The 25,085-nt window shown below is 45.1% G+C and overlaps 78 non-coding genes across 78 annotated transcripts; all 78 read right to left on the bottom strand.

The window, feature by feature from the left end:
- Positions 1-185: 185 nt before the first annotated feature.
- TRNAC-GCA (transfer RNA cysteine (anticodon GCA)) lies at positions 186-257 on the bottom strand. Its single transcript has one exon. It is a non-coding gene; the product is annotated as a tRNA-Cys (tRNA).
- Positions 258-444: 187 nt separating this feature from the next.
- On the bottom strand, positions 445-516 carry TRNAC-ACA (transfer RNA cysteine (anticodon ACA)). Its single transcript has one exon. It is a non-coding gene; the product is annotated as a tRNA-Cys (tRNA).
- Positions 517-823: 307 nt separating this feature from the next.
- Positions 824-895, bottom strand: TRNAC-ACA (transfer RNA cysteine (anticodon ACA)). Its single transcript has one exon. It is a non-coding gene; the product is annotated as a tRNA-Cys (tRNA).
- A 187-nt stretch (positions 896-1,082) lies between these two features.
- Positions 1,083-1,154, bottom strand: TRNAC-ACA (transfer RNA cysteine (anticodon ACA)). Its single transcript has one exon. It is a non-coding gene; the product is annotated as a tRNA-Cys (tRNA).
- A 178-nt stretch (positions 1,155-1,332) lies between these two features.
- TRNAC-GCA (transfer RNA cysteine (anticodon GCA)) lies at positions 1,333-1,404 on the bottom strand. The gene has a single exon. It is a non-coding gene; the product is annotated as a tRNA-Cys (tRNA).
- A 58-nt stretch (positions 1,405-1,462) lies between these two features.
- On the bottom strand, positions 1,463-1,534 carry TRNAC-ACA (transfer RNA cysteine (anticodon ACA)). Its single transcript has one exon. It is a non-coding gene; the product is annotated as a tRNA-Cys (tRNA).
- A 57-nt stretch (positions 1,535-1,591) lies between these two features.
- On the bottom strand, positions 1,592-1,663 carry TRNAC-GCA (transfer RNA cysteine (anticodon GCA)). The gene has a single exon. It is a non-coding gene; the product is annotated as a tRNA-Cys (tRNA).
- Positions 1,664-1,721: 58 nt separating this feature from the next.
- TRNAC-ACA (transfer RNA cysteine (anticodon ACA)) lies at positions 1,722-1,793 on the bottom strand. Its single transcript has one exon. It is a non-coding gene; the product is annotated as a tRNA-Cys (tRNA).
- Positions 1,794-1,849: 56 nt separating this feature from the next.
- Positions 1,850-1,922, bottom strand: TRNAC-ACA (transfer RNA cysteine (anticodon ACA)). Its single transcript has one exon. It is a non-coding gene; the product is annotated as a tRNA-Cys (tRNA).
- A 58-nt stretch (positions 1,923-1,980) lies between these two features.
- TRNAC-ACA (transfer RNA cysteine (anticodon ACA)) lies at positions 1,981-2,051 on the bottom strand. The gene has a single exon. It is a non-coding gene; the product is annotated as a tRNA-Cys (tRNA).
- A 188-nt stretch (positions 2,052-2,239) lies between these two features.
- TRNAC-ACA (transfer RNA cysteine (anticodon ACA)) lies at positions 2,240-2,311 on the bottom strand. Its single transcript has one exon. It is a non-coding gene; the product is annotated as a tRNA-Cys (tRNA).
- A 57-nt stretch (positions 2,312-2,368) lies between these two features.
- Positions 2,369-2,440, bottom strand: TRNAC-ACA (transfer RNA cysteine (anticodon ACA)). Its single transcript has one exon. It is a non-coding gene; the product is annotated as a tRNA-Cys (tRNA).
- Positions 2,441-2,618: 178 nt separating this feature from the next.
- On the bottom strand, positions 2,619-2,690 carry TRNAC-ACA (transfer RNA cysteine (anticodon ACA)). The gene has a single exon. It is a non-coding gene; the product is annotated as a tRNA-Cys (tRNA).
- Positions 2,691-2,866: 176 nt separating this feature from the next.
- Positions 2,867-2,938, bottom strand: TRNAC-GCA (transfer RNA cysteine (anticodon GCA)). Its single transcript has one exon. It is a non-coding gene; the product is annotated as a tRNA-Cys (tRNA).
- Positions 2,939-2,996: 58 nt separating this feature from the next.
- Positions 2,997-3,068, bottom strand: TRNAC-ACA (transfer RNA cysteine (anticodon ACA)). The gene has a single exon. It is a non-coding gene; the product is annotated as a tRNA-Cys (tRNA).
- Positions 3,069-3,125: 57 nt separating this feature from the next.
- TRNAC-ACA (transfer RNA cysteine (anticodon ACA)) lies at positions 3,126-3,197 on the bottom strand. Its single transcript has one exon. It is a non-coding gene; the product is annotated as a tRNA-Cys (tRNA).
- A 426-nt stretch (positions 3,198-3,623) lies between these two features.
- On the bottom strand, positions 3,624-3,695 carry TRNAC-GCA (transfer RNA cysteine (anticodon GCA)). The gene has a single exon. It is a non-coding gene; the product is annotated as a tRNA-Cys (tRNA).
- Positions 3,696-3,753: 58 nt separating this feature from the next.
- On the bottom strand, positions 3,754-3,825 carry TRNAC-ACA (transfer RNA cysteine (anticodon ACA)). Its single transcript has one exon. It is a non-coding gene; the product is annotated as a tRNA-Cys (tRNA).
- A 57-nt stretch (positions 3,826-3,882) lies between these two features.
- On the bottom strand, positions 3,883-3,954 carry TRNAC-ACA (transfer RNA cysteine (anticodon ACA)). The gene has a single exon. It is a non-coding gene; the product is annotated as a tRNA-Cys (tRNA).
- A 307-nt stretch (positions 3,955-4,261) lies between these two features.
- Positions 4,262-4,333, bottom strand: TRNAC-ACA (transfer RNA cysteine (anticodon ACA)). The gene has a single exon. It is a non-coding gene; the product is annotated as a tRNA-Cys (tRNA).
- Positions 4,334-4,512: 179 nt separating this feature from the next.
- On the bottom strand, positions 4,513-4,584 carry TRNAC-GCA (transfer RNA cysteine (anticodon GCA)). Its single transcript has one exon. It is a non-coding gene; the product is annotated as a tRNA-Cys (tRNA).
- A 58-nt stretch (positions 4,585-4,642) lies between these two features.
- On the bottom strand, positions 4,643-4,714 carry TRNAC-GCA (transfer RNA cysteine (anticodon GCA)). Its single transcript has one exon. It is a non-coding gene; the product is annotated as a tRNA-Cys (tRNA).
- A 58-nt stretch (positions 4,715-4,772) lies between these two features.
- Positions 4,773-4,844, bottom strand: TRNAC-ACA (transfer RNA cysteine (anticodon ACA)). Its single transcript has one exon. It is a non-coding gene; the product is annotated as a tRNA-Cys (tRNA).
- Positions 4,845-5,031: 187 nt separating this feature from the next.
- Positions 5,032-5,103, bottom strand: TRNAC-ACA (transfer RNA cysteine (anticodon ACA)). Its single transcript has one exon. It is a non-coding gene; the product is annotated as a tRNA-Cys (tRNA).
- A 315-nt stretch (positions 5,104-5,418) lies between these two features.
- Positions 5,419-5,490, bottom strand: TRNAC-ACA (transfer RNA cysteine (anticodon ACA)). The gene has a single exon. It is a non-coding gene; the product is annotated as a tRNA-Cys (tRNA).
- A 186-nt stretch (positions 5,491-5,676) lies between these two features.
- Positions 5,677-5,748, bottom strand: TRNAC-ACA (transfer RNA cysteine (anticodon ACA)). Its single transcript has one exon. It is a non-coding gene; the product is annotated as a tRNA-Cys (tRNA).
- Positions 5,749-5,933: 185 nt separating this feature from the next.
- On the bottom strand, positions 5,934-6,007 carry TRNAC-ACA (transfer RNA cysteine (anticodon ACA)). The gene has a single exon. It is a non-coding gene; the product is annotated as a tRNA-Cys (tRNA).
- A 58-nt stretch (positions 6,008-6,065) lies between these two features.
- TRNAC-GCA (transfer RNA cysteine (anticodon GCA)) lies at positions 6,066-6,137 on the bottom strand. The gene has a single exon. It is a non-coding gene; the product is annotated as a tRNA-Cys (tRNA).
- A 58-nt stretch (positions 6,138-6,195) lies between these two features.
- Positions 6,196-6,267, bottom strand: TRNAC-GCA (transfer RNA cysteine (anticodon GCA)). Its single transcript has one exon. It is a non-coding gene; the product is annotated as a tRNA-Cys (tRNA).
- Positions 6,268-11,206: 4,939 nt separating this feature from the next.
- TRNAC-ACA (transfer RNA cysteine (anticodon ACA)) lies at positions 11,207-11,278 on the bottom strand. Its single transcript has one exon. It is a non-coding gene; the product is annotated as a tRNA-Cys (tRNA).
- A 57-nt stretch (positions 11,279-11,335) lies between these two features.
- Positions 11,336-11,407, bottom strand: TRNAC-ACA (transfer RNA cysteine (anticodon ACA)). The gene has a single exon. It is a non-coding gene; the product is annotated as a tRNA-Cys (tRNA).
- Positions 11,408-11,593: 186 nt separating this feature from the next.
- On the bottom strand, positions 11,594-11,665 carry TRNAC-ACA (transfer RNA cysteine (anticodon ACA)). The gene has a single exon. It is a non-coding gene; the product is annotated as a tRNA-Cys (tRNA).
- A 307-nt stretch (positions 11,666-11,972) lies between these two features.
- TRNAC-ACA (transfer RNA cysteine (anticodon ACA)) lies at positions 11,973-12,044 on the bottom strand. Its single transcript has one exon. It is a non-coding gene; the product is annotated as a tRNA-Cys (tRNA).
- A 58-nt stretch (positions 12,045-12,102) lies between these two features.
- TRNAC-ACA (transfer RNA cysteine (anticodon ACA)) lies at positions 12,103-12,174 on the bottom strand. Its single transcript has one exon. It is a non-coding gene; the product is annotated as a tRNA-Cys (tRNA).
- A 57-nt stretch (positions 12,175-12,231) lies between these two features.
- On the bottom strand, positions 12,232-12,303 carry TRNAC-ACA (transfer RNA cysteine (anticodon ACA)). The gene has a single exon. It is a non-coding gene; the product is annotated as a tRNA-Cys (tRNA).
- Positions 12,304-12,481: 178 nt separating this feature from the next.
- Positions 12,482-12,553, bottom strand: TRNAC-GCA (transfer RNA cysteine (anticodon GCA)). Its single transcript has one exon. It is a non-coding gene; the product is annotated as a tRNA-Cys (tRNA).
- A 188-nt stretch (positions 12,554-12,741) lies between these two features.
- On the bottom strand, positions 12,742-12,813 carry TRNAC-GCA (transfer RNA cysteine (anticodon GCA)). The gene has a single exon. It is a non-coding gene; the product is annotated as a tRNA-Cys (tRNA).
- A 58-nt stretch (positions 12,814-12,871) lies between these two features.
- TRNAC-ACA (transfer RNA cysteine (anticodon ACA)) lies at positions 12,872-12,943 on the bottom strand. The gene has a single exon. It is a non-coding gene; the product is annotated as a tRNA-Cys (tRNA).
- A 186-nt stretch (positions 12,944-13,129) lies between these two features.
- Positions 13,130-13,201, bottom strand: TRNAC-ACA (transfer RNA cysteine (anticodon ACA)). The gene has a single exon. It is a non-coding gene; the product is annotated as a tRNA-Cys (tRNA).
- A 187-nt stretch (positions 13,202-13,388) lies between these two features.
- Positions 13,389-13,460, bottom strand: TRNAC-ACA (transfer RNA cysteine (anticodon ACA)). Its single transcript has one exon. It is a non-coding gene; the product is annotated as a tRNA-Cys (tRNA).
- A 178-nt stretch (positions 13,461-13,638) lies between these two features.
- TRNAC-GCA (transfer RNA cysteine (anticodon GCA)) lies at positions 13,639-13,710 on the bottom strand. Its single transcript has one exon. It is a non-coding gene; the product is annotated as a tRNA-Cys (tRNA).
- A 58-nt stretch (positions 13,711-13,768) lies between these two features.
- On the bottom strand, positions 13,769-13,840 carry TRNAC-GCA (transfer RNA cysteine (anticodon GCA)). Its single transcript has one exon. It is a non-coding gene; the product is annotated as a tRNA-Cys (tRNA).
- A 187-nt stretch (positions 13,841-14,027) lies between these two features.
- On the bottom strand, positions 14,028-14,099 carry TRNAC-ACA (transfer RNA cysteine (anticodon ACA)). The gene has a single exon. It is a non-coding gene; the product is annotated as a tRNA-Cys (tRNA).
- A 176-nt stretch (positions 14,100-14,275) lies between these two features.
- On the bottom strand, positions 14,276-14,347 carry TRNAC-ACA (transfer RNA cysteine (anticodon ACA)). The gene has a single exon. It is a non-coding gene; the product is annotated as a tRNA-Cys (tRNA).
- A 57-nt stretch (positions 14,348-14,404) lies between these two features.
- TRNAC-ACA (transfer RNA cysteine (anticodon ACA)) lies at positions 14,405-14,476 on the bottom strand. The gene has a single exon. It is a non-coding gene; the product is annotated as a tRNA-Cys (tRNA).
- A 187-nt stretch (positions 14,477-14,663) lies between these two features.
- On the bottom strand, positions 14,664-14,735 carry TRNAC-ACA (transfer RNA cysteine (anticodon ACA)). The gene has a single exon. It is a non-coding gene; the product is annotated as a tRNA-Cys (tRNA).
- Positions 14,736-14,921: 186 nt separating this feature from the next.
- TRNAC-ACA (transfer RNA cysteine (anticodon ACA)) lies at positions 14,922-14,993 on the bottom strand. Its single transcript has one exon. It is a non-coding gene; the product is annotated as a tRNA-Cys (tRNA).
- A 178-nt stretch (positions 14,994-15,171) lies between these two features.
- Positions 15,172-15,243, bottom strand: TRNAC-GCA (transfer RNA cysteine (anticodon GCA)). Its single transcript has one exon. It is a non-coding gene; the product is annotated as a tRNA-Cys (tRNA).
- A 58-nt stretch (positions 15,244-15,301) lies between these two features.
- TRNAC-GCA (transfer RNA cysteine (anticodon GCA)) lies at positions 15,302-15,373 on the bottom strand. The gene has a single exon. It is a non-coding gene; the product is annotated as a tRNA-Cys (tRNA).
- A 58-nt stretch (positions 15,374-15,431) lies between these two features.
- Positions 15,432-15,503, bottom strand: TRNAC-ACA (transfer RNA cysteine (anticodon ACA)). The gene has a single exon. It is a non-coding gene; the product is annotated as a tRNA-Cys (tRNA).
- A 176-nt stretch (positions 15,504-15,679) lies between these two features.
- On the bottom strand, positions 15,680-15,751 carry TRNAC-ACA (transfer RNA cysteine (anticodon ACA)). Its single transcript has one exon. It is a non-coding gene; the product is annotated as a tRNA-Cys (tRNA).
- A 57-nt stretch (positions 15,752-15,808) lies between these two features.
- On the bottom strand, positions 15,809-15,880 carry TRNAC-ACA (transfer RNA cysteine (anticodon ACA)). The gene has a single exon. It is a non-coding gene; the product is annotated as a tRNA-Cys (tRNA).
- Positions 15,881-16,067: 187 nt separating this feature from the next.
- Positions 16,068-16,139, bottom strand: TRNAC-ACA (transfer RNA cysteine (anticodon ACA)). The gene has a single exon. It is a non-coding gene; the product is annotated as a tRNA-Cys (tRNA).
- Positions 16,140-16,703: 564 nt separating this feature from the next.
- TRNAC-ACA (transfer RNA cysteine (anticodon ACA)) lies at positions 16,704-16,775 on the bottom strand. The gene has a single exon. It is a non-coding gene; the product is annotated as a tRNA-Cys (tRNA).
- An 824-nt stretch (positions 16,776-17,599) lies between these two features.
- On the bottom strand, positions 17,600-17,671 carry TRNAC-ACA (transfer RNA cysteine (anticodon ACA)). The gene has a single exon. It is a non-coding gene; the product is annotated as a tRNA-Cys (tRNA).
- A 566-nt stretch (positions 17,672-18,237) lies between these two features.
- TRNAC-ACA (transfer RNA cysteine (anticodon ACA)) lies at positions 18,238-18,309 on the bottom strand. Its single transcript has one exon. It is a non-coding gene; the product is annotated as a tRNA-Cys (tRNA).
- Positions 18,310-18,495: 186 nt separating this feature from the next.
- On the bottom strand, positions 18,496-18,567 carry TRNAC-ACA (transfer RNA cysteine (anticodon ACA)). The gene has a single exon. It is a non-coding gene; the product is annotated as a tRNA-Cys (tRNA).
- Positions 18,568-18,624: 57 nt separating this feature from the next.
- Positions 18,625-18,696, bottom strand: TRNAC-GCA (transfer RNA cysteine (anticodon GCA)). The gene has a single exon. It is a non-coding gene; the product is annotated as a tRNA-Cys (tRNA).
- Positions 18,697-18,753: 57 nt separating this feature from the next.
- On the bottom strand, positions 18,754-18,825 carry TRNAC-GCA (transfer RNA cysteine (anticodon GCA)). Its single transcript has one exon. It is a non-coding gene; the product is annotated as a tRNA-Cys (tRNA).
- Positions 18,826-19,263: 438 nt separating this feature from the next.
- TRNAC-ACA (transfer RNA cysteine (anticodon ACA)) lies at positions 19,264-19,335 on the bottom strand. Its single transcript has one exon. It is a non-coding gene; the product is annotated as a tRNA-Cys (tRNA).
- A 57-nt stretch (positions 19,336-19,392) lies between these two features.
- TRNAC-ACA (transfer RNA cysteine (anticodon ACA)) lies at positions 19,393-19,464 on the bottom strand. The gene has a single exon. It is a non-coding gene; the product is annotated as a tRNA-Cys (tRNA).
- A 178-nt stretch (positions 19,465-19,642) lies between these two features.
- Positions 19,643-19,714, bottom strand: TRNAC-GCA (transfer RNA cysteine (anticodon GCA)). Its single transcript has one exon. It is a non-coding gene; the product is annotated as a tRNA-Cys (tRNA).
- Positions 19,715-20,021: 307 nt separating this feature from the next.
- Positions 20,022-20,093, bottom strand: TRNAC-ACA (transfer RNA cysteine (anticodon ACA)). The gene has a single exon. It is a non-coding gene; the product is annotated as a tRNA-Cys (tRNA).
- Positions 20,094-20,269: 176 nt separating this feature from the next.
- TRNAC-GCA (transfer RNA cysteine (anticodon GCA)) lies at positions 20,270-20,341 on the bottom strand. The gene has a single exon. It is a non-coding gene; the product is annotated as a tRNA-Cys (tRNA).
- A 58-nt stretch (positions 20,342-20,399) lies between these two features.
- On the bottom strand, positions 20,400-20,471 carry TRNAC-GCA (transfer RNA cysteine (anticodon GCA)). The gene has a single exon. It is a non-coding gene; the product is annotated as a tRNA-Cys (tRNA).
- A 58-nt stretch (positions 20,472-20,529) lies between these two features.
- TRNAC-ACA (transfer RNA cysteine (anticodon ACA)) lies at positions 20,530-20,601 on the bottom strand. Its single transcript has one exon. It is a non-coding gene; the product is annotated as a tRNA-Cys (tRNA).
- Positions 20,602-20,779: 178 nt separating this feature from the next.
- TRNAC-GCA (transfer RNA cysteine (anticodon GCA)) lies at positions 20,780-20,851 on the bottom strand. The gene has a single exon. It is a non-coding gene; the product is annotated as a tRNA-Cys (tRNA).
- Positions 20,852-21,167: 316 nt separating this feature from the next.
- TRNAC-ACA (transfer RNA cysteine (anticodon ACA)) lies at positions 21,168-21,239 on the bottom strand. Its single transcript has one exon. It is a non-coding gene; the product is annotated as a tRNA-Cys (tRNA).
- A 57-nt stretch (positions 21,240-21,296) lies between these two features.
- TRNAC-GCA (transfer RNA cysteine (anticodon GCA)) lies at positions 21,297-21,368 on the bottom strand. Its single transcript has one exon. It is a non-coding gene; the product is annotated as a tRNA-Cys (tRNA).
- A 308-nt stretch (positions 21,369-21,676) lies between these two features.
- Positions 21,677-21,748, bottom strand: TRNAC-GCA (transfer RNA cysteine (anticodon GCA)). Its single transcript has one exon. It is a non-coding gene; the product is annotated as a tRNA-Cys (tRNA).
- A 186-nt stretch (positions 21,749-21,934) lies between these two features.
- TRNAC-ACA (transfer RNA cysteine (anticodon ACA)) lies at positions 21,935-22,006 on the bottom strand. Its single transcript has one exon. It is a non-coding gene; the product is annotated as a tRNA-Cys (tRNA).
- A 57-nt stretch (positions 22,007-22,063) lies between these two features.
- TRNAC-ACA (transfer RNA cysteine (anticodon ACA)) lies at positions 22,064-22,135 on the bottom strand. The gene has a single exon. It is a non-coding gene; the product is annotated as a tRNA-Cys (tRNA).
- Positions 22,136-22,322: 187 nt separating this feature from the next.
- TRNAC-ACA (transfer RNA cysteine (anticodon ACA)) lies at positions 22,323-22,394 on the bottom strand. The gene has a single exon. It is a non-coding gene; the product is annotated as a tRNA-Cys (tRNA).
- Positions 22,395-23,081: 687 nt separating this feature from the next.
- On the bottom strand, positions 23,082-23,153 carry TRNAC-ACA (transfer RNA cysteine (anticodon ACA)). Its single transcript has one exon. It is a non-coding gene; the product is annotated as a tRNA-Cys (tRNA).
- Positions 23,154-23,452: 299 nt separating this feature from the next.
- On the bottom strand, positions 23,453-23,524 carry TRNAC-GCA (transfer RNA cysteine (anticodon GCA)). The gene has a single exon. It is a non-coding gene; the product is annotated as a tRNA-Cys (tRNA).
- A 58-nt stretch (positions 23,525-23,582) lies between these two features.
- Positions 23,583-23,654, bottom strand: TRNAC-ACA (transfer RNA cysteine (anticodon ACA)). The gene has a single exon. It is a non-coding gene; the product is annotated as a tRNA-Cys (tRNA).
- A 178-nt stretch (positions 23,655-23,832) lies between these two features.
- TRNAC-GCA (transfer RNA cysteine (anticodon GCA)) lies at positions 23,833-23,904 on the bottom strand. Its single transcript has one exon. It is a non-coding gene; the product is annotated as a tRNA-Cys (tRNA).
- Positions 23,905-24,852: 948 nt separating this feature from the next.
- Positions 24,853-24,924, bottom strand: TRNAC-ACA (transfer RNA cysteine (anticodon ACA)). Its single transcript has one exon. It is a non-coding gene; the product is annotated as a tRNA-Cys (tRNA).
- Positions 24,925-25,085: the final 161 nt, after the last annotated feature.

Genomic DNA, 25,085 nt, shown 5'->3' with positions numbered 1-25,085 from the left:
TATCCCCCTTGTTCATGGCCGCAATGTCGATTTAACTAAAATAAACGGAATGATCCGTGCTGTTATAGGGAACTCGGGTTTAAACCAAGAACCTCTCGATCTGCAGTCGAATACGAGCTATCCCTCCTTGTTCCTAGCCGTAATGTCGATTTAACTAAAATAAACGGAATAATCCGTTCTGTTACAGGGGGAACTCGGGTTTGAACCAAGGACCTCTCGATCTGCAGTCGAATGCTCTACCTCTGAGCTATTCCCCCTTGTTCAAGGCCGTAATGTCGATTTAACTAAAATAAACGGAATGATCCGTGCTGTTACAGGGGGAACTCGGGTTTGAACCATGGACCTCTCGATTTGTAGTCGAATGGTCTACAACTGAGCTATCCCCCTTGTTCATAGCCGTAATGTCGATTTAACTAAAATAATTGGAATGATCCGTGCTGTTACAGGGGGAACTCGGATTTGAACCAAGGACCTCTCGATTTGTAGTCGAATGCTCTACCACTGAGCTATCCCCCTTGTTCATAGCCGTAATGTCGATTTAAATAAAATAAACGGAATGATCCGTGCTGTTACAGGGGGAACTCGGGTTTGAACCAAGGACCTTTCGATCTGCAGCCGAATGCGAGTTATCCCTCCTTGTTCCTAGCCGTAATGTCGATTTAACTAAAATAATTGGAATGATCCGTGCTGTTACAGGGGGAACTCGGGTTTGAACCTAGGACCTCACGATCTGCAGTCGAATGCTCTACCACTGAGCTATCCCCCTTGTTCATGGCCGCAATGTCGATTTAAATAAAATAAACGGAATGATCCGTGCTGTTACAGGGGGAACTCGGGTTTGAACCAAGGACCTCTCGATCTGTAGTCGAATGCTCTACCACTGAGCTATCCCACTTGTTCATAGCCAAAAATGTCGATTTAAATAAAATAAACGGAATGATCCGTGCTGTTACAGGGGGAACTCGGGTTTGAACCAAGGACCTCTCGATCTTCAGTCGAATGCTCTACCAATGAGCTATCCCCCTTGTTCATAGCCGTAATGTCGATTTAAATAAAATAATCGGAATGATCCGTGCTGTTTCATGGGGAACTCGGGTTTGAACCAAGGACCTCTCGATCTGTAGTCGAATGCTCTACCACTGAGCTATCCCCCTTGTTCATAGCCAAAATGTCGATTTAACTAAAATAAACGGAATGATCCGTGCTGTTACAGGGGGAACTCGGGTTTAAACCAAGAACCTCTCGATCTGCAGTCGAATGCGAGCTATCCCTCCTTGTTCCTAGCCGTAATGTCGATTTAACTAAAATAAACGGAATGATCCGTGCTGTTACAGGGGGAACTCGGGTTTGAACCAAGGACCTCTCGATCTGCAGTCGAATGCTCTACCACTGAGCTATTCCCCCTTGTTCAGGGCCGTAATGTCGATTTAACTAAAATAATTGGAATGATCCGTGCTGTTACAGGGGGAACTTGGGTTTGAACCATGGACCTCTCGCTTTGTAGTCGAATGCTCTACCACTGAGCTATCCCCCTTGTTCATAGCCGTAATGTCGATTTAACTAAAATAAACGGAATGATCCGTGCTGTTACAGGGGGAACTCGGGTTTGAACCAAGGACCTCTCGATCTGCAGTCGAATGCTCTACCACTGAGCTATTCCCCTTTCTTCAAGGCCGTAATGTCGATTTAACTAAAATAATTGGAATGATCCGTGCTGTTACAGGAGGAACTCGGGTTTGAACCATGGACCTCTCGATTTGTAGTCGAATGCTCTACCACTGAGCTATCCCCCTTGTTCATAGCCGTAATGTCGATTTAACTAAAATAAACGGAATGATCCGTGCTATTACAGGGGTAACTCGGGTTTGAACCTAGGACCTCTCGATTTGTAGTCGAATGCTCTACCACTGAGCTATCCCCCTTGTTCATGGCCGCAATGTCGATTTAAATAAAATAAACGGAATGATCCGTGCTGTTTCATGGAGAACTCGGGTTTGAACCAAGGACCTCTCGATCTGTAGTCGAATGCTCTACCACTGAGCTATTCCCCCTTGTTCAAGGCCGTAATGTCGATTTAACTAAAATAAACGGAATGATCCGTGCTGTTACAGGGGGAACTCGGGTTTGAACCAAGGACCTCTCGATCTGAAGTCGAATGCTCTACCACTGAGCTATTCCCCCTTGTTCAAGGCCGTAATGTCGATTTAACTAAAATAATTGGAATGATCCGTGCTGTTACAGGGGGAACTCGGGTTTGAACCATGGACCTCTCGATTTGTAGTCGAATGCTCTACCACTGAGCTATCCCCCTTGTTCATAGCCGTAATGTCGATTTAACTAAAATAATTGGAATGATCCGTGCTGTTACAGGGGGAACTCGGGTTTGAACCAAGGACCTCTCGATTTGTAGTCGAATGCTCTACCACTGAGCTATCCCCCTTGTTCATAGCCGTAATGTCGATTTAAATAAAATAAACGGAATGATCCGTGCTGTTACAGGGGGAACTCGGGTTTGAACCAAGGACCTTTCGATCTGCAGTCGAATGCGAGTTATCCCTCCTTGTTCCTAGCCGTAATGTCGATTTAACTAAAATAATTGGAATGATCCGTGCTGTTACAGGGGGAACTCGGGTTTGAACCTAGGACCTCTCGATCTGTAGTCGAATGCTCTACCACTGAGCTATCCCCCTTGTTCATAGCCAAAATGTCGATTTAACTAAAATAAACGGAATGATCCGTGCTGTTACAGGGAACTCGGGTTTAAACCAAGAACCTCTCGATCTGCAGTCGAATGCGAGCTATCCCTCCTTGTTCCTAGCCGTAATGTCGATTTAACTAAAATAAACGGAATAATCCGTGCTGTTACAGGGGGAACTCGGGTTTGAACCAAGGACCTCTCGATCTGCAGTCGAATGCTCTACCACTGAGCTATTCCCCCTTGTTCAAGGCCGTAATGTCGATTTAACTAAAATAATTGGAATGATCCGTGCTGTTACAGGGGGAACTCGGGTTTGAACCATGGACCTCTCGATTTGTAGTCGAATGCTCTACCACTGAGCTATCCCCCTTGTTCATAGCCGTAATGTCGATTTAACTAAAATAATTGGAATGATCCGTGCTGTTACAGGGGGAACTCGGGTTTGAACCAAGGACCTCTCGATTTGTAGTCGAATGCTCTACCACTGAGCTATCCCCCTTGTTCATAGCCGTAATGTCGATTTAAATAAAATAAACGGAATGATCCGTGCTGTTACAGGGGGAACTCGGGTTTGAACCAAGGACCTTTCGATCTGCAGCCGAATGCGAGTTATCCCTCCTTGTTCCTAGCCGTAATGTCGATTTAACTAAAATAATTGGAATGATCCGTGCTGTTACAGGGGGAACTCGGGTTTGAACCTAGGACCTCACGATCTGCAGTCGAATGCTCTACCACTGACCTATCCCCCTTGTTCATGGCCGCAATGTCGATTTAACTAAAATAAACGGAATGATCCGTGCTGTTACAGGGAACTCGGGTTTAAACCAAGAACCTCTCGATCTGCAGTCGAATACGAGCTATCCCTCCTTGTTCCTAGCCGTAATGTCGATTTAACTAAAATAAACGGAATAATCCGTGCTGTTACAGGGGGAACTCGGGTTTGAACCAAGGACCTCTCGATCTGCAGTCGAATGCTCTACCTCTGAGCTATTCCCCCTTGTTCAAGGCCGTAATGTCGATTTAACTAAAATAAACGGAATGATCCGTGCTGTTACAGGGGGAACTCGGGTTTGAACCATGGACCTCTCGATTTGTAGTCGAATGCTCTACCACTGAGCTATCCCCCTTGTTCATAGCCGTAATGTCGATTTAACTAAAATAATTGGAATGATCCGTGCTGTTACAGGGGGAACTCGGGTTTGAACCAAGGACCTCTCGATTTGTAGTCGAATGCTCTACCACTGAGCTAGCCCCCTTGTTCATAGCCGTAATGTCGATTTAAATAAAATAAACGGAATGATCCGTGCTGTTACAGGGGGAACTCGGGTTTGAACCAAGGACCTTTCGATCTGCAGCCGAATGCGAGTTATCCCTCCTTGTTCCTAGCCGTAATGTCGATTTAACTAAAATAATTGGAATGATCCGTGCTGTTACAGGGGGAACTCGGGTTTTAACCTAGGACCTCACGATCTGCAGTCGAATGCTCTACCACTGAGCTATCCCCCTTGTTCATGGCCGCAATGTCGATTTAAATAAAATAAACGGAATGATCCGTGCTGTTACAGGGGGAACTCGGGTTTGAGCCAAGGACCTCTCGATCTGTAGTCGAATGCTCTACCACTGAGCTATCCCACTTGTTCATAGCCAAAAATGTCGATTTAAATAAAATAAACGGAATGATCCGTGCTGTTACAGGGGGAACTCGGGTTTGAACCAAGGACCTCTCGATCTTCAGTCGAATGCGAGCTATCCCTCCTTGTTCCTAGCCGTATAGTCGATTTAACTAAAATAAACGGAATAATCCGTGCTGTTACAGGGGGAACTCGGGTTTGAACCAAGGACCTCTCGATCTGCAGTCGAATGCTCTACCTCTGAGCTATTCCCCCTTGTTCAAGGCCGTAATGTCGATTTAACTAAAATAAACGGAATGATCCGTGCTGTTACAGGGGGAACTCGGGTTTGAACCAAGGACCTCTCGATCTGCAGTCGAATGCTCTACCACTGAGCTATTCCCCCTTGTTCAAGGCCGTAATGTCGATTTAACTAAAATAATTGGAATGATCCGTGCTGTTACAGGGGGAACTCGGGTTTGAACCATGGACCTCTCGATTTGTAGTCGAATGCTCTACCACTGAGCTATCCCCCTTGTTCATAGCCGTAATGTCGATATAACTAAAATAAACGGAATGATCCGTGCTGTTACAGGGGGAACTCGGGTTTGAACCAAGGACCTCTCGATCTGCAGTCGATTGCTCTACCACTGAGCTATTCCCCTTTGTTCAAGGCCGTAATGTCGATTTAACTAAAATAATTGGAATGATCCGTGCTGTTACAGGAGGAACTAGGGTTTGAACCATGGACCTCTCGATTTGTAGTCGAATGCTCTACCACTGAGCTATCCCCCTTGTTCATAGCCGTAATGTCGATTTAACTAAAATAAACGGAATGATCCGTGCTATTACAGGGGTAACTCGGGTTTGAACCTAGGACCTCTCGATCTGCAGTCGAATGCTCTACCACTGAGCTATCCCCCTTGTTCACGGCCGCAATGTCGATTTAAATAAAATAAACGGAATGATCCGTGCTGTTACAGGGGGAACTCGGGTTTGAGCCAAGGACCTCTCGATCTGCAGTCGAATGCTCTACCAATGAGCTATCCCCCTTGTTCATAGCCGTAATGTCGATTTAAATAAAATAAACGGAATGATCCGTGCTGTTTCATGGAGAACTCGGGTTTGAACCAAGGACCTCTCGATCTGTAGTCGAATGCTCTACCACTGAGCTATCCCCCTTGTTCATAGCCAAAATGTCGATTTAAATAAAATAAACGGAATGATCCGTGCTGTTACAGGGGGAACTCGGGTTTGAACCTAGGACCTCACGATCTGCAGTCGAATGCTCTACCACTGAGCTATCCCCCTTGTTCATGGCCGCAATGTCGATTTAAATAAAATAAACGGAATGATCCGTGCTGTTACAGGGGGAACTCGGGTTTGAGCCAAGGACCTCTCGATCTGTAGTCGAATGCTCTACCACTGAGCTATCCCACTTGTTCATAGCCAAAAATGTCGATTTAAATAAAATAAACGGAATGATCCGTGCTGTTACAGGGGGAACTCGGGTTTGAACCAAGGACCTCTCGATCTTCAGTCGAATGCTCTACCAATGAGCTATCCCCCTTGTTCATAGCCGTAATGTCGATTTAAATAAAATAATCGGAATGATCCGTGCTGTTTCATGGGGAACTCGGGTTTGAACCAAGGACCTCTAGATCTGTAGTCGAATGCTCTACCACTGAGCTATCCCACTTGTTCATAGCCAAAAATGTCGATTTAAATAAAATAAACGGAATAATCCGTGCTGTTACAGGGGGAACTCGGGTTTGAACCAAGGACCTCTCGATCTGCAGTCGAATGCTCTACCTCTGAGCTATTCCCCCTTGTTCAAGGCCGTAATGTCGATTTAACTAAAATAAACGGAATGATCCGTGCTGTTACAGGGGGAACTCGGGTTTGAACCAAGGACCTCTCGATCTGCAGTCGAATGCTCTACCACTGAGCTATTCCCCCTTGTTCAAGGCCGTAATGTCGATTTAACTAAAATTCTATGAGAGCGGTAGCTCTCTTAGATAAGACTTCATACTGCTCTTAATGTATAAGGAGGGTTTTTTGTTTGGATGTAGTTTTTTTTGTATTGTACTAATTGGTTCAAAAAAAATCCACTGAACTACAATTCGGACCCTTAATATGTGGTTAAAATTTCAAAGAGATCCATAAATTAGTTAATTTTATAAAAAATAAAGTTGCTAAGGGTGGTTTTCATTTCCATAAAATTAATCACAGATTTTGACGAAAAACTGGAAATTTCCCATAGAAATAACGTGGGAAATTTTCCAAAGTTACAAATTTTGTCCATACCCTTACAAAAATAACTATACGTTAGATAGATTTGAAAACGGTCTTAAATGAAAGCCCCATATCCATAGTTGGCGCCTATTTTTTTTCATCAAGAAAAATTAAGTTTAAGTACTGTTTTTCATAGTTTTAATTACATGCTCCGACTTACGTGGTTTACCCTGAAACTATGGAACCTGCGACATTTTAGCATGAGTAATGTAGTGTATGAAGCGAGTTTGGTCGTTTTACCGCGGTTATAGTCAAATTCTTGGAACAAATAGCTAGCTTAATGGACATTTTATCTTTTCTATGTTTAGGTTAAAGCTATTTAAACTTGATTACCTTGTGGGTGCTTGTAGGTACTTGTGGGTGCTTGTAGGTTCTTGTGGGTGTTTGTAGGTACTTGTGGGTACTTGTGGGTGCATGTAGGTACTTGTGGGTGCTTGTGGGTGCTTGTCGGTACTTGTTGGTGCTTATGGGTACTTGTGGTTACTTGTAGGTGCTTGTGGGTACTTGTAGGTGCTTGTGGGTACTTGTGGGTGCTTGTAGGTACTTGTGGGTTCTTGTGGGTACTTGTGGGTTCTTGTGGGTACTTGTAGGTACTTGTGGGTTCTTGTGGGTACTTGTAGGTACTTGTGGGTTCTTGTGGGTACTTGTAGGTACTTGTGGGTTCTTGTGGGTACTTGTGGGTTCTTGTGGGTACTTGTGGGTTCTTGTGGGTACTTGTGGGTTCTTGTGGGTACTTGTGGGTTCTTGTGGGTACTTGTGGGTTCTTGTGGGTACTTGTAGGTACTTGTGGGTGCTTGTGGGTGTTTGTAGGTACTTGTGGGTGCTTGTGGGTGTTTGTAGGTACTTGTGGGTGCTTGTGGGTGTTTGCAGGTACTTGTGGGTGCTTGTAGGTACTTGTGGGTGCTTGTAGGTACTTGTGGGTGCATTTAGGTACTTGTGGGTGCATTTAGGTACTTGTGGGTGCATTTAGGTACTTGTGGGTGCATTTAGGTACTTGTGGGTGCATGTAGGTACTTGTGGGTGCTTCTAGGTACTTGTGGGTGCTTGTAGGTACTTGTTGGTGCTTGTAGGTACTCGTGGGTGCATGTAGGTACTTGTGGGTGCATGTAGGTACTTGTGGATGCATGTAGGTACTTGTGGGTGCATGTAGGTACTTGTGGGTGCATGTAGGTATTTGTGGGTACTTGTGAGTGCTTGTAGGTACTTGTGAGTGCTTGTAGGTACTTGTGAGTGCTTGTGGGTGCTTGTAGAAACTTGTGGGTGCTTGTGGGTGCTTGTAGGTACTTGTGGGTGCTTGTAGGTACTTGTGGGTGCTTGTAGGTACTTGTGGGTGCTTGTAGGTACTTGTGGGTGCTTGTAGGTACTTGTGGGTACTTGTGAGTGCTTGTGGGTACTTGTGGGTACTTGTGAGTGCTTGTGGGTGCTTGTAGGTACTTGTGGGTGCTATTAGGTACTTGTGAGTGCTTGTAGGTACTTGTGGGTGCATGTAGGTACTTGTGGGTTCATGTAGGTACTTGAAGGTACTTGTGAGTGCTTGTAGGTACTTGAAGGTACTTGTGAGTGCTTGTAGGTACTTGTAGGTACTTGTGGGTACTTGTGAGTGCTTGTAGGTACTTGTAGGTACTTGTGGGTACTTGTGAGTGCTTGTAGGTACTTGTGAGGGCTTGTAGGTACTTGTGGGTGCTTGTAGGTACTTGTGGGTGCTTGTAGGTGCTTGTGGCTGTTTGTAGGTGCTTGTGGGTGTTTGTAGGTGCTTGTGGGTGTTTGTAGGTGCTTGTGGGTGTTTGTAGGTGCTTGTGGGTGTTTGTATGTACTTGTGAGTGCTTGTAGGTACTCGTAGGTACTTGTGGGTGTTTGTAAGTACTTGTAGGTACTCGTAGGTACTTGTGGGTGTTTGTAAGTACTTGTAGGTACTCGTAGGTACTTGTGGGTGCTTGTAGGTACTTGTGGGTTCTTGCCCCGGGTACTTGTGGGTTCATGTAGGTACTTGTGGGTTCATGTAGGTACTTGTGGGTGTTTGTAAGTACTTGTAGGTACTCGTAGGTACTTGTGGGTGCTTGTAGGTACTTGTGGGTTCTTGCCCCGGGTACTTGTGGGTGCTTGCTCCGGGTACTTGTGGGTGCTTGCTCCGGGTACTTGTGGGTGCTTGCTCCGGGTACTTGTGGGTGCTTGCCCCGGGTACTTGTGGGGGCTTGCCCCGGGTACTTGTGAGGGCTTGCCCCGAGTACTTGTAGGTACTTGTGGGTGCTTGTGGGTGCTTGTAGGTACTTGTGGGTGCTTGTAGGTACTTCTGGGTACTTGTGGGTGCTTGTAGGTACTTCTGGGTACTTGTGGGTGCTTGTAGGTACTTCTGAGTGCTTGTGGGTGCTTGTAGGTATTGTGGGTGCTTGTAGGTATTGTGGGTATTTGTAGGTATTTGTAGGTACTTGTGGGTGCTTGCTCCGGGTACTTGTGGGTGCTTGCTCCGGGTACTTGTGGGTGCTTGCCCCGGGTACTTGTGGGGGCTTGCCCCGGGTACTTGTGAGGGCTTGCCCCGAGTACTTGTAGGTACTTGTGGGTGCTTGTGGGTGCTTGTAGGTACTTGTGGGTGCTTGTAGGTACTTCTGGGTACTTGTGGGTGCTTGTAGGTACTTCTGGGTACTTGTGGGTGCTTGTAGGTACTTCTGAGTGCTTGTGGGTGCTTGTAGGTATTGTGGGTGCTTGTAGGTATTGTGGGTATTTGTAGGTATTTGTAGGTACTTGTGGGTGCTTGTAGGTACTTGTGGGTGCTTGTAGGTACTTGTGGGTGCTTGTAGGTACTTGTGGGTGCTTGTAGGTACTTGTGGGTGCTTGTAGGTACTTGTGGGTACTAGTAGGTACTTGTGGGTACTTGTGGGTGCTTTTAGGTACTTGTGGGTGCTTGTGGGTACTTTTGGGTAGATGCTTTGCCCGGGTGCTTGTAGGTGCTTGTGGGTAGGTGGAATTTTTAGGGGGGCGCCTCGCGTTTCAATAAATGATTGTAAAAAATGTATTATTCTAATTACAATAAGAATACAAACTTTTAATGATTTACGTTTTATTTTCGAAGTATCATTATAAATAAATGTCTGATTGAGCTAAAGTTATGGTCCCCTTTATATATGTTTCTGCTTAGTGCAGATTTTGAAAATGTAAAACAGTTTCTTAACATTCTTAATTAAAATGAAGACTGAAGGAACAGATATTAATCAAAAATGTCTTGATTAGAATCAAGACCTAAAAAGTATCGATAAGACTGAGGTTATCACTTGTCTGAATGATCAGATATTAATTTTTCTTTTTAATTGAAACTTAAATGCATGCTTAAGAAAAAACAACGTTCCATTACCGTTTTCCGTTGAAATAAATTATTTTACTGGTAATCAATTTCAAAAATTTACTTATCTCGGCTTTTCGACCACAATTCCATTCCCCGAAAACATTTTATCATTACATTAATTACTTTTGGGAGATAACGTGTCAAAATAGCCTATAAAAGAAGAAAACTGTAATAGCGGTCTGTTTAGCCATGATAACAACCTTTTAAAAGTTGCAAGCACTATATAACCCTTTCGAGACTAACTGGACCTGAGCAAACTATAGCTTAACCTGCTACTAGTACGACCAGAGAGAATTGATGTAATCTGGAGTTGAAATTTCATCATGTGCGACCTGCGGCCCTGAAACTCTCCTATAGTCCCAATGTGTGTAGAACATAATTTTTTCGCTGTTATCTGCCAAAATCAATCTTTCTAGATAGTGCCGCCTGCTCACTTGAATTTTTCATGATATAATAAGGTTTGAATGAACAAAATTCTAGATTACTATTTTCACTACAATGTCCCTCTGCTAACTTGAAGCAAACTTTCCTCTCTTTCTGCTGCTCATTACCGGTGCCATTCCCTTGACTTTCTGTTCGTTATAACTACTATCATAAATTTATTTATTTCAAACCAAAATATAAAAAAAATGGATTCATTTTCCTTTTGTGCTACTTAGAATTTTCAAATGTATATAATGTTGTGCCGTGCCATATCAAATAGTCTCTAACCATTGTTAGAAACTAGAGATAGAAATTGGGCAGTAACACTGATCATGCCCTGAACTATGAGAAAGAACAATACGACGGTTGACTAAAGTACACTTGATATTACATCATTTTGCAAAACCGCGAGTAAAAATCTTACTGTCCCTATTCAATTTGGCGCCATTGGTTTTAGAATAATTAAAATGTTCCACTGCGAAGCGTGCCGGTCACAAATGGGGATGTAACGTCTTTAGGAACCTTTTAAAACGCAAAACCATACACGTACTCTCCCAAAAGTAATTAATGTAATGATAAAATGTTTTCGGGGAATGGAATTATGGTCGAAAAGCCGAGATAAGTAAATTTTTGAAATTGATTACCAGTAAAATAATTTATTTCAACGGAAAACGGTAATGGAACGTTGTTTTTTCTTAAGCATGCATTTAAGTTTCAATTAAAAAGAAAAATTAATATCTGATCATTCAGACAAGTGATAACCTCAGTCTTATCGATACTTTTTAGGTCTTGATTCTAATCAAGACATTTTTGATTAATAATTGGAATGATCCGTGCTGTTACAGGGGGAACTCGGGTTTGAACCATGGACCTCTCGATTTGTAGTCGAATGCTCTACCACTGAGCTATCCCCCTTGTTCATAGCCGTAATGTCGATTTAACTAAAATAAACGGAATGATCCGTGCTGTTTCATGGGGAACTCGGGTTTGAACCAAGGACCTCTCGATCTGTAGTCGAATGCTCTACCAATGAGCTATCCCCCTTGTTCATAGCCAAAATGTCGATTTAAATAAAATAAACGGAATGATCCGTGCTGTTACAGGGGAAACTCGGGTTTGAACCAAGGACCTCTCGATCTGCAGTCGAATGCTCTACCAATGAGCTATCCCCCTTGTTCATAGCCGTAATGTCGATTTAAATAGAATAAACGGAATGATCCGTGCTGTTTCATGGGGAACTCGGGTTTGAACCAAGGACCTCTCGATCTGTAGTCGAATGCTCTACCAATGAGCTATCCCCCTTGTTCATAGCCAAAATGTCGATTTAACTAAAATAAACGGAATGATCCGTGTTGTTACAGGGGGAACTCGGGTTTGAACCAAGGACCTTTCGATCTGCAGCCGAATGCGAGTTATCCCTCCTTGTTCCTAGCCGTAATGTCGATTTAACTAAAATAATTGGAATGATCCGTGCTGTTACAGGGGGAACTCGGGTTTGAACCTAGGACCTCACGATCTGCAGTCGAATGCTCTACCACTGAGCTATCCCCCTTGTTCATGGCCGCAATGTCGATTTAAATAAAATAAACGGAATGATCCGTGCTGTTACAGGGGGAACTCGGGTTTGAGCCAAGGACCTCTCGATCTGTAGTCGAATGCTCTACCACTGAGCTATCCCCCTTGTTCATAGCCAAAAATGTCGATTTAAATAAAATAAACGGAATGATCCGTGCTGTTTCATGGGGAACTCGGGTTTGAACCAAGGACCTCTCGATCTGTAGTCGAATGCTCTACCACTGAGCTATCCCCCTTGTTCATAGCCGTAATGTCGATTTAAATAAAATAAACGGAATGATCCGTGCTGTTTCATGGGGAACTCGGGTTTGAACCAAGGACCTCTCGATCTGTAGTCGAATGCTCTACCACTGAGCTATCCCCCTTGTTCATAGCCAAAATGTCGATTTAACTAAAATAAACGGAATGATCCGTGCTGTTACAGGGGGAACTCGGGTTTAAACCAAGAACCTCTCGATCTGCAGTCGAATGCGAGCTATCCCTCCTTGTTCCTAGCCGTAATGTCGATTTAACTAAAATAAACGGAATAATCCGTGCTGTTACAGGGGGAACTCGGGTTTGAACCAAGGACCTCTCGATCTGCAGTCGAATGCTCTACCTCTGAGCTATTCCCCCTTGTTCAAGGCCGTAATGTCGATTTAACTAAAATAAACGGAATGATCCGTGCTGTTACAGGGGGAACTCGGGTTTGAACCAAGGACCTCTCGATATGCAGTCGAATGCTCTACATCTGAGCTATTCCCCCTTGTTCAAGGCCGTAATGTCGATTTAACTAAAATAAACGGAATGATCCGTGCTGTTACAGGGGGAACTCGGGTTTGAACCAAGGACCTCTCGATCTGCAGTCGAATGCTCTACCACTGAGCTATTCCCCCTTGTTCAAGGCCGTAATGTCGATTTAACTAAAATAATTGGAATGATCCGTGCTGTTACAGGGGGAACTCGGGTTTGAACCATGGACCTCTCGATTTGTAGTCGAATGCTCTACCACTGAGCTATCCCCCTTGTTCAAAGCCGTTATGTCGATTTAACTAAAATAAACGGAATGATCCGTGCTATTACAGGGGGAACTCGGGTTTGAACCTAGGACCTCTCGATCTGCAGTCGAATGCTCTACCACTGAGCTATCCCCCTTGTTCATGGCCGCAATGTCGATTTAAATAAAATAAACGGAATGATCCGTGCTGTTACAGGGGGAACTCGGGTGTGAGCCAAGGACCTCTCGATCTGTAGTCGAATGCTCTACCACTGAGCTATCCCCCTTGTTCATAGCCAAAAATGTCGATTTAAATAAAATAAACGGAATGATCCGTGCTGTTACAGGGGGAACTCGGGTTTGAACCAAGGACCTCTCGATCTGCAGTCGAATGCTCTACCAATGAGCTATCCCCCTTGTTCATAGCCGTAATGTCGATTTAAATAAAATAAACGGAATGATCCGTGCTGTTTCATGGGGAACTCGGGTTTGAACCAAGGACCTCTCGATCTGTAGTCGAATGCTCTACCACTGAGCTATCCCCCTTGTTCATAGCCAAAATGTCGATTTAACTAAAATAAACGGAATGATCCGTGCTGTTACAGGGGGAACTCGGGTTTAAACCAAGAACCTCTCGATCTGCAGTCGAATGCGAGCTATCCCTCCTTGTTCCTAGCCGTAATGTCGATTTAACTAAAATAAACGGAATAATCCGTGCTGTTACAGGGGGAACTCGGGTTTGAACCAAGGACCTCTCGATCTGCAGTCGAATGCTCTACCTCTGAGCTATTCCCCCTTGTTCAAGGCCGTAATGTCGATTTAACTAAAATAAACGGAATGATCCGTGCTGTTACAGGGGGAACTCGGGTTTGAACCAAGGACCTCTCGATCTGCAGTCGAATGCTCTACCACTGAGCTATTCCCCCTTGTTCAAGGCCGTAATGTCGATTTAACTAAAATAATTGGAATGATCCGTGCTGTTACAGGGGGAACTCGGGTTTGAACCATGGACCTCTCGATCTGCAGTCGAATGCTCTACCACTGAGCTATCCCCCTTGTTCATGGCCGCAATGTCGATTTAAATAAAATAAACGGAATGATCCGTGCTGTTACAGGGGGAACTCGGGTTTGAGCCAAGGACCTCTCGATCTGTAGTCGAATGCTCTACCACTGAGCTATCCCCCTTGTTCATAGACAAAATGTCGATTTAACTAAAATAAACGGAATGATCCGTGCTGTTACAGGGAACTCGGGTTTAAACCAAGAACCTCTCGATCTGCAGTCGAATGCGAGCTATCCCTCCTTGTTCCTAGCCGTAATGTCGATTTAACTAAAATAATTGGAATGATCCGTGCTGTTACAGGGGGAACTCGGGTTTGAACCATGGACCTCTCGATTTGTAGTCGAATGCTCTACCACTGAGCTATCCCCCTTGTTCATAGCCGTAATGTCGATTTAATTAAAATAATTGGAATGATCCGTGCTGTTACAGGGGGAACACGGGTTTGAACCAAGGACCTCTCGATTTGTAGTCGAATGCTCTACCACTGAGCTATCCCCCTTGTTCATAGCCGTAATGTCGATTTAAATAAAATAAACTGAATGATCCGTGCTGCTACAGGGGGAACTCGGGTTTGAACCAAGGACCTCTCGATCTGCAGTCGAATGCTCCACCACTGAGCTATTCCCCCTTGTTCAAGGCCGTAATGTCGATTTAACTAAAATAATTGGAATGATCCGTGCTGTTACAGGGGGAACTCGGGTTTGAACCATGGACCTCTCGATTTGTAGTCGAATGCTCTACCACTGAGCTATCCCCCTTATTCATAGCCGTAATGTCGATTTAAATAAAATAAACGGAATGATCCGTGCTGCTACAGGGGGAACTCGGGTTTGAACCAAGGACCTCTCGATCTGCAGTCGAATGCTCTACCAATGAGCTATCCCCCTTGTTCATAGCCGTAATGTCGATTTAAATAAAATAAACGGAATGATCCGTGCTGTTTCATGGGGAACTCGGGTTTGAACCAAGGACCTCTCGATCTGTAGTCGAATGCTCTACCACTGAGCTATCCCCCTTGTTCATAGCCAAAATGTCGATTTAACTAAAATAAACGGAATGATCCGTGCTGTTACAGGGGGAACTCGGGTTTAAACCAAGAACCTCTCGATCTGCAGTCGAATGCGAGCTATCCCTCCTTGTTCCTAGCCGTAATGTCGATTTAACTAAAATAAACGGAATAATCCGTGCTGTTACAGGGGGAACTCGGGTTTGAACCAAGGACCTCTCGATCTGCAGTCGAATGCTCTACCTCTGAGCTATTCCCCCTTGTTCAAGGCCGTAATGTCGATTTAACTAAAATAAACGGAATGATCCGTGCTGTTACAGGGGGAACTCGGGTTTGAACCAAGGACCTCTCGATCTGCAGTCGAATGCTCTACCACTGAGCTATTCCCCCTTGTTCAAGGCCGTAATGTCGATTTAACTAAAATAATTGGAATGATCCGTGCTGTTACAGGGGGAACTCGGGTTTGAGCCAAGGACCTCTCGATCTGTAGTCGAATGCTCTACCACTGAGCTATCCCCCTTGTTCATAGCCAAAATGTCGATTTAACTAAAATAAACGGAATGATCCGTGCTGTTACAGGGAACTCGGGTTTAAACCAAGAACCTCTCGATCTGCAGTCGAATGCGAGCTATCCCTCCTTGTTCCTAGCCGTAATGTCGATTTAACTAAAATAATTGGAATGATCCGTGCTGTTACAGGGGGAACTCGGGTTTGAACCATGGACCTCTCGATTTGTAGTCGAATGCTCTACCACTGAGCTATCCCCCTTGTTCATAGCCGTAATGTCGATTTAATTAAAATAATTGGAATGATCCGTGCTGTTACAGGGGGAACACGGGTTTGAACCAAGGACCTCTCGATTTGTAGTCGAATGCTCTACCACTGAGCTATCCCCCTTGTTCATAGCCGTAATGTCGATTTAAATAAAATAAACTGAATGATCCGTGCTGCTACAGGGGGAACTCGGGTTTGAACCAAGGACCTCTCGATCTGCAGTCGAATGCTCCACCACTGAGCTATTCCCCCTTGTTCAAGGCCGTAATGTCGATTTAACTAAAATAATTGGAATGATCCGTGCTGTTACAGGGGGAACTCGGGTTTGAACCATGGACCTCTCGATTTGTAGTCGAATGCTCTACCACTGAGCTATCCCCCTTGTTCATAGCCGTAATGTCGATTTAAATAAAATAATCGGAATGATCCGTGCTGTTACTGGGGGAACTCGGGTTTGAACCAAGGACCTCTATCTGCAGTCGAATGCTCTACCCCTGAGCTATTCCCCCTTGTTCAAGGCCGTAATGTCGATTTAACTAAAATAAACGGAATGATCCGTGCTGTTACAGGGGGAACTCGGGTTTGAACCAAGGACCTCTCGATCTGCAGTCGAATGCGAGTTATCCCTCCTTGTTCATAGCCGTAATGTCGATTTAACTAAAATAATTGGAATGATCCGTGCTGTTACAGGGGGAACTCGGGTTTGAACCTAGGACCTCTCGATCTGCAGTCGAATGCTCTACCACTGAGCTATCCCCCTTGTTCATGGCCGCAATGTCGATTTAAATAAAATAAACGGAATGATCCGTGCTGTTACAGGGGGAACTCGGGTTTGAACCAAGGACCTCTCGATCTGCAGTCGAATGCTCTACCAATGAGCTATCCCCCTTGTTCATAGCCGTAATGTCGATTTAAATAAAATAAACGGAATGATTCGTGCTGTTTCATGGGGAACTCGGGTTTGAACCAAGGACCTCTCGATCTGTAGTCGAATGCTCTACCACTGAGCTATCCCCCTTGTTCATAGCCAAAATGTCGATTTAAATAAAATAAACGGAATGATCCGTGCTGTTACAGGGGGAACTAGGGTTTGAACCAAGGACCTCTCGATCTGCAGTCGAATGCTCTACCCCTGAGCTATTCCCCCTTGTTCAAGGCCGTAATGTCGATTTAACTAGAATAAACGGAATGATCCGTGCTGTTACAGTGGGAACTCGGGTTTGAACCAAGGACCTTTCGATCTGCAGTCGAATGCGAGTTATCCCTCCTTGTTCCTAGCCGTAATGTCGATTTAACTAAAATAATTGGAATGATCCGTGCTGTTACAGGGGGAACTCGGGTTTGAACCTAGGACCTCTCGATCTGCAGTCGAAAGCTCTACCACTGAGCTATCCCCCTTGTGCATGGCCGCAATGTCGATTTAAATAAAATAAACGGAATGATCCGTGCTGTTACAGGGGGAACTCAGGTTTGAACCAAGGACCTCTCGATCTGCAGTCGAATGCTCTACCAATGAGCTATCCCCCTTGTTCATAGCCGTAATGTCGATTTAACTAAAATAATTGGAATGATCCGTGCTGTTACAGGGGGAACTCGGGTTTGAACCTAGGACCTCTCGATCTGCAGTCGAATGCTCTACCACTGAGCTATCCCCCTTGTTCATGGCCGCAATGTCGATTTAAATAAAATAAACGGAATGATCCGTGCTGTTACAGGGGGAACTCGGGTTTGAACCAAGGACCTCTCGATCTGCAGTCGAATGCTCTACCAATGAGCTATCCCCCTTGTTCATAGCCGTAATGTCGATTTAAATAAAATAAACGGAATGATTCGTGCTGTTTCATGGGGAACTCGGGTTTGAACCAAGGACCTCTCGATCTGTAGTCGAATGCTCTACCACTGAGCTATCCCCCTTGTTCATAGCCAAAATGTCGATTTAAATAAAATAAACGGAATGATCCGTGCTGTTACAGGGGGAACTAGGGTTTGAACCAAGGACCTCTCGATCTGCAGTCGAATGCTCTACCCCTGAGCTATTCCCCCTTGTTCAAGGCCGTAATGTCGATTTAACTAGAATAAACGGAATGATCCGTGCTGTTACAGTGGGAACTCGGGTTTGAACCAAGGACCTTTCGATCTGCAGTCGAATGCGAGTTATCCCTCCTTGTTCCTAGCCGTAATGTCGATTTAACTAAAATAATTGGAATGATCCGTGCTGTTACAGGGGGAACTCGGGTTTGAACCTAGGACCTCTCGATCTGCAGTCGAAAGCTCTACCACTGAGCTATCCCCCTTGTGCATGGCCGCAATGTCGATTTAAATAAAATAAACGGAATGATCCGTGCTGTTACAGGGGGAACTCAAGTTTGAACCAAGGACCTCTCGATCTGCAGTCGAATGCTCTACCAATGAGCTATCCCCCTTGTTCATAGCCGTAATGTCGATTTAAATAAAATAAACGGAATGATCCGTGCTGTTTCATGGGGAACTCGGGTTTGAACCAAGGACCTCTCGATCTGTAGTCGAATGCTCTACCACTGAGCTATCCCCCTTGTTCATAGCCAAAATGTCGATTTAAATAAAATAAACGGAATGATCCGTGCTGTTACAGGGGGAACTCGGGTTTGAACCAAGGACCTCTCGATCTGCAGTCGAATGCTCTACCAATGAGCTATCCCCCTTGTTCATAGCCGTAATGTCGATTTAAATAAAATAAACGGAATGATCCGTGCTGTTTCATGGGGAACTCGGGTTTGAACCAAGGACCTCTCGATCTGTAGTCGAATGCTCTACCGCTGAGCTATCCCCCTTGTTCATGGCCGCAATGTCGATTTAAATAAAATAAACGGAATGATCCGTGCTGTTACAGGGGGAACTCGGGTTTGAACCAAGGACCTCTCGATCTGCAGTCGAATGCTCTACCACTGAGCTATCCCCCTTGTTCATAACCGTAATTTCGATTTAACTAAAATAAACGGAATGATCCGTGCTGTTACAGGGGGAACTCGGGTTTGAACCAAGGTCCTCTCGATCTGCAGTCGAATGCTCTACCACTGAGCTATCCCCCTTGTTCATAACCGTAATTTCGATTTAACTAAAATAAACGGAATGATCCGTGCTGTTACAGGGGGAACTCGGGTTTGAACCAAAGATCTCTCGATCTGGAGTCGAATGCGAGCTATCCCTCCTTGTTCCTAGCCGTAATGTCGATTTAACTAAAATAATTGGAATGATCCGTGCTGTTACAGGGGGAACTCGGGTTTGAACCAAGGACCTCTCGATCTGCAGTCGAATGCTCCACCACTGAGCTATTCCCCCTTGTTCATAGCCGTAATGTCGATTTAAATAAAATAAACTGAATGATCCGTGCTGCTACAGGGGGAACTCGGGTCTGAACCAAGGACCTCTCGATCTGCAGTCGAATGCTCCACCACTGAGCTATTCCCCCTTGTTCAAGGCCGTAATGTCGATTTAACTAAAATAATTAGAATGATCCGTGCTGTTACAGGGGGAACTCGGGTTTGAACCATGGACCTCTCGATTTGTAGTCGAATGCTCTACCACTGAGCTATCCCCCTTGTTCATAGCCGTAATGTCGATTTAACTAAAATAATTGGAATGATCCGTGCTGTTACAGGGGGAACTCGGGTTTGAACCAAGGACCTCTCGATTTGTAGTCGAATGCTCTACCACTGAGCTATCCCCCTTGTTCATAGCCGCAATGTCGATTTAAATAAAATAAACGGAATGATCCGTGCTGTTACAGGGGGAACTCGGGTTTGAACCAAGGACCTTTCGATCTGCAGTCGAATGCGAGCTATCCCTCCTTGTTCATAACCGTAATTTCGATTTAACTAAAATAAACGGAATGATCCGTGCTGTTACAGGGGGAACTCGGGTTTGAACCAAGGACCTCTCGATCTGCAGTCGAGTGCTCTACCACTGAGCTATCCCCCTTGTTCATAGCCGTAATGTCGATTTAAATAAAATAAACGGAATGATCCGTGCTGTTACAGGGGGAACTCGGGTTTGAACCAAGGACCTTTCGATCTGCAGTCGAATGCGAGTTATCCCTCCTTGTTCCTAGCCGTAATTTCGATTTAACTAAAATAATGGGAATGATCCGTGCTGTTACAGAGAGAACTCGGGTTTGAACCAAGGACCTCTCGATCTGCAGTCGAATGCTCTACCAATTAGCTATCCCCCTTGTTCATAGCCGCAATGTCGATTTAAATAAAATAAACGGAATGATCCGTGCTGTTTCATGGGGAACTCGGGTTTGAACCAAGGACCTCTCGATCTGTAGTCGAATGCTCTACCACTGAGCTATCCCCCTTGTTCATAGCCAAAATGTCGATTTAACCAAAATAAACGGAATGATCCGTGCTGTTACAGGGAACTCGGGTTTAAACCAAGAACCTCTCGATCTGCAGTCGAATGCGAGCTATCCCTCCTTGTTCCTAGCCGTAATGTCGATTTAACTAAAATAAACGGAATAATCCGTGCTGTTACAGGGGGAACTCGGGTTTGAACCAAGGACCTCTCGATCTGCAGTCGAATGCTCTACCTCTGAGCTATTCCCCCTTGTTCAAGGCCGTAATGTCGATTTAACTAAAATAAACGGAATGATCCGTGCTGTTACAGGCGGAACTCGGGTTTGAACCAAGGACCTCTCGATCTGCAGTCGAATGCTCTACCACTGAGCTATTCCCCCTTGTTCAAGGCCGTAATGTCGATTTAACTAAAATAATTGGAATGATCCGTGCTGTTACAGGGGGAACTCGGGTTTGAACCATGGACCTCTCGATTTGTAGTCGAATGCTCTACCACTGAGCTATCCCCCTTGTTCATAGCCGTAATGTCGATTTAAATAAAATAAACGGAATGATCCGTGCTGTTACAGGGGGAACTCGGGTTTGAACCAAGGACCTTTCGATCTGCAGTCGAATGCGAGCTATCCCTCCTTGTTCATAACCGTAATTTCGATTTAACTAAAATAAACGGAATGATCCGTGCTGTTACTGGGGGAACTCGGGTTTGAACCAAGGACCTCTCGATCTGCAGTCGAATGCTCTACCCCTGAGCTATTCCCCCTTGTTCAAGGCCGTAATGTCGATTTAACTAAAATAAACGGAATGATCCGTGCTGTTACAGGGGGAACTCGGGTTTGAACCTAGGACCTCTCGATCTGCAGTCGAATGCTCTACCACTGAGCTATCCCCCTTGTTCATGGCCGCAATGTCGATTTAAATAAAATAAACGGAATGATCCGTGCTGTTACAGGGGGAACTCGGGTTTGAACCAAGGACCTCTCGATCTGCAGTCGAATGCTCTACCAATGAGCTATCCCCCTTGTTCATAGCCGTAATGTCGATTTAAATAAAATAAACGGAATGATTCGTGCTGTTTCATGGGGAACTCGGGTTTGAACCAAGGACCTCTCGATCTGTAGTCGAATGCTCTACCACTGAGCTATCCCCCTTGTTCATAGCCAAAATGTCGATTTAAATAAAATAAACGGAATGATCCGTGCTGTTACAGGGGGAACTCGGGTTTGAACCAAGGACCTCTCGATCTGCAGTCGAATGCTCTACCCCTGAGCTATTCCCCCTTGTCCAAGGCCGTAATGTCGATTTAACTAAAATAAACGGAATGATCCGTGCTGTTACAGGGGGAACTCGGGTTTGAACCAAGGACCTTTCGATCTGCAGTCGAATGCGAGTTATCCCTCCTTGTTCCTAGCCGTAATGTCGATTTAACTAAAATAATTGGAATGATCCGTGCTGTTACAGGGGGAACTCGGGTTTGAACCTAGGACCTCTCGATCTGCAGTCGAATGCTCTACCACTGAGCTATCCCCCTTGTTCATGGCCGCAATGTCGATTTAAATAAAATAAACGGAATGATCCGTGCTGTTACAAAGGGAACTCGGGTTTGAACCAAGGACCTCTCGATCTGCAGTCGAATGCTCTACCACTGAGCTATCCCCCTTGTTCATAGCCAAAATGTCGATTTAAATAAAATAAACGGAATGATCCGTGCTGTTACAGGGGGAACTCGGGTTTGAACCAAGGACCTCTCGATCTGCAGTCGAATGCTCTACCAATGAGCTATCCCCCTTGTTCATAGCCGTAATGTCGATTTAAATAAAATAAACGGAATGATCCGTGCTGTTTCATGGGGAACTCGGGTTTGAACCAAGGACCTCTCGATCTGTAGTCGAATGCTCTACCGCTGAGCTATCCCCCTTGTTCATGGCCGCAATGTCGATTTAAATAAAATAAACGGAATGATCCGTGCTGTTACAGGGGGAACTCGGGTTTGAACCAAGGACCTCTCGATTTGTAGTCGAATGCTCTACCACTGAGCTATCCCCCTTGTTCATAGCCGTAATGTCGATTTAAATAAAATAAACTGAATGATCCGTGCTGCTACAGGGGGAACTCGGGTTTGAACCAAGGACCTCTCGATCTGCAGTCGAATGCTCCACCACTGAGCTATTCCCCCTTGTTCAAGGCCGTAATGTCGATTTAACTAAAATAATTGGAGTGATCCGTGCTGTTACAGGGGGAACTCGGGTTTGAACCATGGACCTTTCGATTTGTAGTCGAATGCTCTACCACTGAGCTATCCCCCTTGTTCATAGCCGTAATGTCGATTTAAATAAAATAAACGGAATGATCCGTGCTGTTACAGGGGGAACTCGGGTTTGAACCAAGGACCTTTCGATCTGCAGTCGAATGCGAGCTATCCCTCCTTGTTCATAACCGTAATTTCGATTTAACTAAAATAAACGGAATGATCCGTTCTGTTACAGGGGGAACTCGGGTTTGAACCAAGGACCTCTCGATCTGCAGTAGAATGCTCTACCACTGAGCTATTCCCCCTTGTTCAAGGCCGTAATGTCGATTTAACTAAAATAAACGGAATGATCCGTGCTGTTACAGGGGGAACTCGGGTTTGAACCAAGGACCTTTCGATCTGCAGTCGAATGCGAGTTATCCCTCCTTGTTCCTAGCCGTAATGTCGATTTAACTAAAATAATTGGAATGATCCGTGCTGTTACAGGGGGAACTCGGGTTTGAACCTAGGACCTCTCGATCTGCAGTCGAATGCTCTACCACTGAGCTATCCCCCTTGTTCATGGCCGCGATGTCGATTTAAATAAAATAAACGGAATGATCCGTGCTGTTACAGGGGGAACTCGGGTTTGAACCAAGGACCTCTCGATCTGCAGTCGAATGCTCTACCAATGAGCTATCCCCCTTGTTCATAGCCGTAATGTCGATTTAAATAAAATAAACGGAATGATCCGTGCTGTTTCATGGGGAACTCGGGTTTGAACCAAGGACCTCTCGATCTGTAGTCGAATGCTCTACCACTGAGCTATCCCCCTTGTTCATAGCCAAAATGTCGATTTAAATAAAATAAACGGAATGATCCGTGCTGTTACAGGGGGAACTCGGGTTTGAACCAAGGACCTTTCGATCTGCAGTCGAATGCGAGTTATCCCTCCTTGTTCCTAGCCGTAATGTCGATTTAACTAAAATAATTGGAATGATCCGTGCTGTTACAGGGGGAACTCGGGTTTGAACCTAGGACCTCTCGATCTGCAGTCGAATGCGAGCTATCCCTCCTTGTTCATAACCGTAATTTCGATTTAACTAAAATAAACGGAATGATCCGTGCTGTTACAGGGGGAACTCGGGTTTGAACCAAGGACCTCTCGATCTGCAGTCGAATGCTCTACCACTGAGCTATTCCCCCTTGTTCAAGGCCGTAATGTCGATTTAACTAAAATAAACGGAATGATCCGTGCTGTTTCATGGGGAACCCTGGTTTGAACCAAGGACCTCTCGATCTGTAGTCGAATGCTCTACCACTGAGCTATCCCCCTTGTTCATAGCCAAAATGTCGATTTAACTAAAATAAACGGAATGATCCGTGCTGTTACAGGGGGAACTCGGGTTTAAACCAAGAACCTCTCGATCTGCAGTCGAATGCGAGCTATCCCTCCTTGTTCCTAGCCGTAATGTCGATTTAACTAAAATAAACGGAATAATCCGTGCTGTTACAGGGGGAACTCGGGTTTGAACCAAGGACCTCTCGATCTGCAGTCGAATGCTCTACCTCTGAGCTATTCCCCCTTGTTCAAGGCCGTAATGTCGATTTAACTAAAATAAACGGAATAATCCGTGCTGTTACAGGGGGAACTCGGGTTTGAACCAAGGACCTCTCTATCTGCAGTCGAATGCTCTACCACTGAGCTATTCCCCCTTGTTCAAGGCCGTAATGTCGATTTAACTAAAATAAACGGAATGATCCGTGCTGTTACAGGGGGAACTCGGGTTTGAACCAAGGACCTTTCGATCTGCAGTCGAATGCGAGTTATCCCTCCTTGTTCCTAGCCGTAATGTCGATTTAACTAAAATAATCGGAATGATCCGTGCTGTTACAGGAGGAACTCGGGTTTGAACCTAGGACCTCTTGATCTGCAGTCGAATGCTCTACCACTGAGCTATCCCCCTTGTTCATGGCCGCAATGTCGATTTAAATAAAATAAACGGAATGATCCGTGCTGTTTCATGGGGAACTCGGGTTTGAACCAAGGACCTCTCAATCTGCAGTCGAATGCTCTACCACTGAGCTATTCCCCCTTGTTCAAGGCCGTAATGTCGATTTAACTAAAATAATTGGAATGATCCGTGCTGTTACAGGGGGAACTCGGGTTTGAACCATGGACCTTTCGATCTGCAGTCGAATGCGAGTTATCCCTCCTTGTTCCTAGCCGTAATGTCGATTTAACTAAAATAATCGGAATGATCCGTGCTGTTACAGGAGGAACTCGGGTTTGAACCTAGGACCTCTCGATCTGCAGTCGAATGCTCTACCACTGAGCTATCCCCCTTGTTCATGGCCGCAATGTCGATTTAAATAAAATAAACGGAATGATCCGTGCTGTTTCATGGGGAACTCGGGTTTGAACCAAGGACCTCTCAATCTGCAGTCGAATGCTCTACCACTGAGCTATTCCCCCTTGTTCAAGGCCGTAATGTCGATTTAACTAAAATAATTGGAATGATCCGAGCTGTTACAGGGGGAACTCGGGTTTGAACCATGGACCTCTCGATTTGTAGTCGAATGCTCTACCACTGAGCTATCCCCCTTGTTCATAGCCGTAATGTCGATTTAACTAAAATAATTGGAATGATCCGTGCTGTTACAGGGGGAACTCGGGTTTGAACCAAGGACCTTTCGATCTGCAGTCGAATGCGAGCTATCCCTCCTTGTTCATAACCGTAATGTCGATTTAACTAAAATAAACGGA

This window comes from Phalangium opilio, unplaced genomic scaffold, assembly GCF_054372755.1.
Source record: "Phalangium opilio isolate 3A_F unplaced genomic scaffold, DU_Popi_V2 ptg000078l_1, whole genome shotgun sequence".
NCBI classification, from domain to species: domain Eukaryota; kingdom Metazoa; phylum Arthropoda; class Arachnida; order Opiliones; family Phalangiidae; genus Phalangium; species Phalangium opilio.
This window is presented reverse-complemented; position numbering and strand designations above follow the sequence as displayed.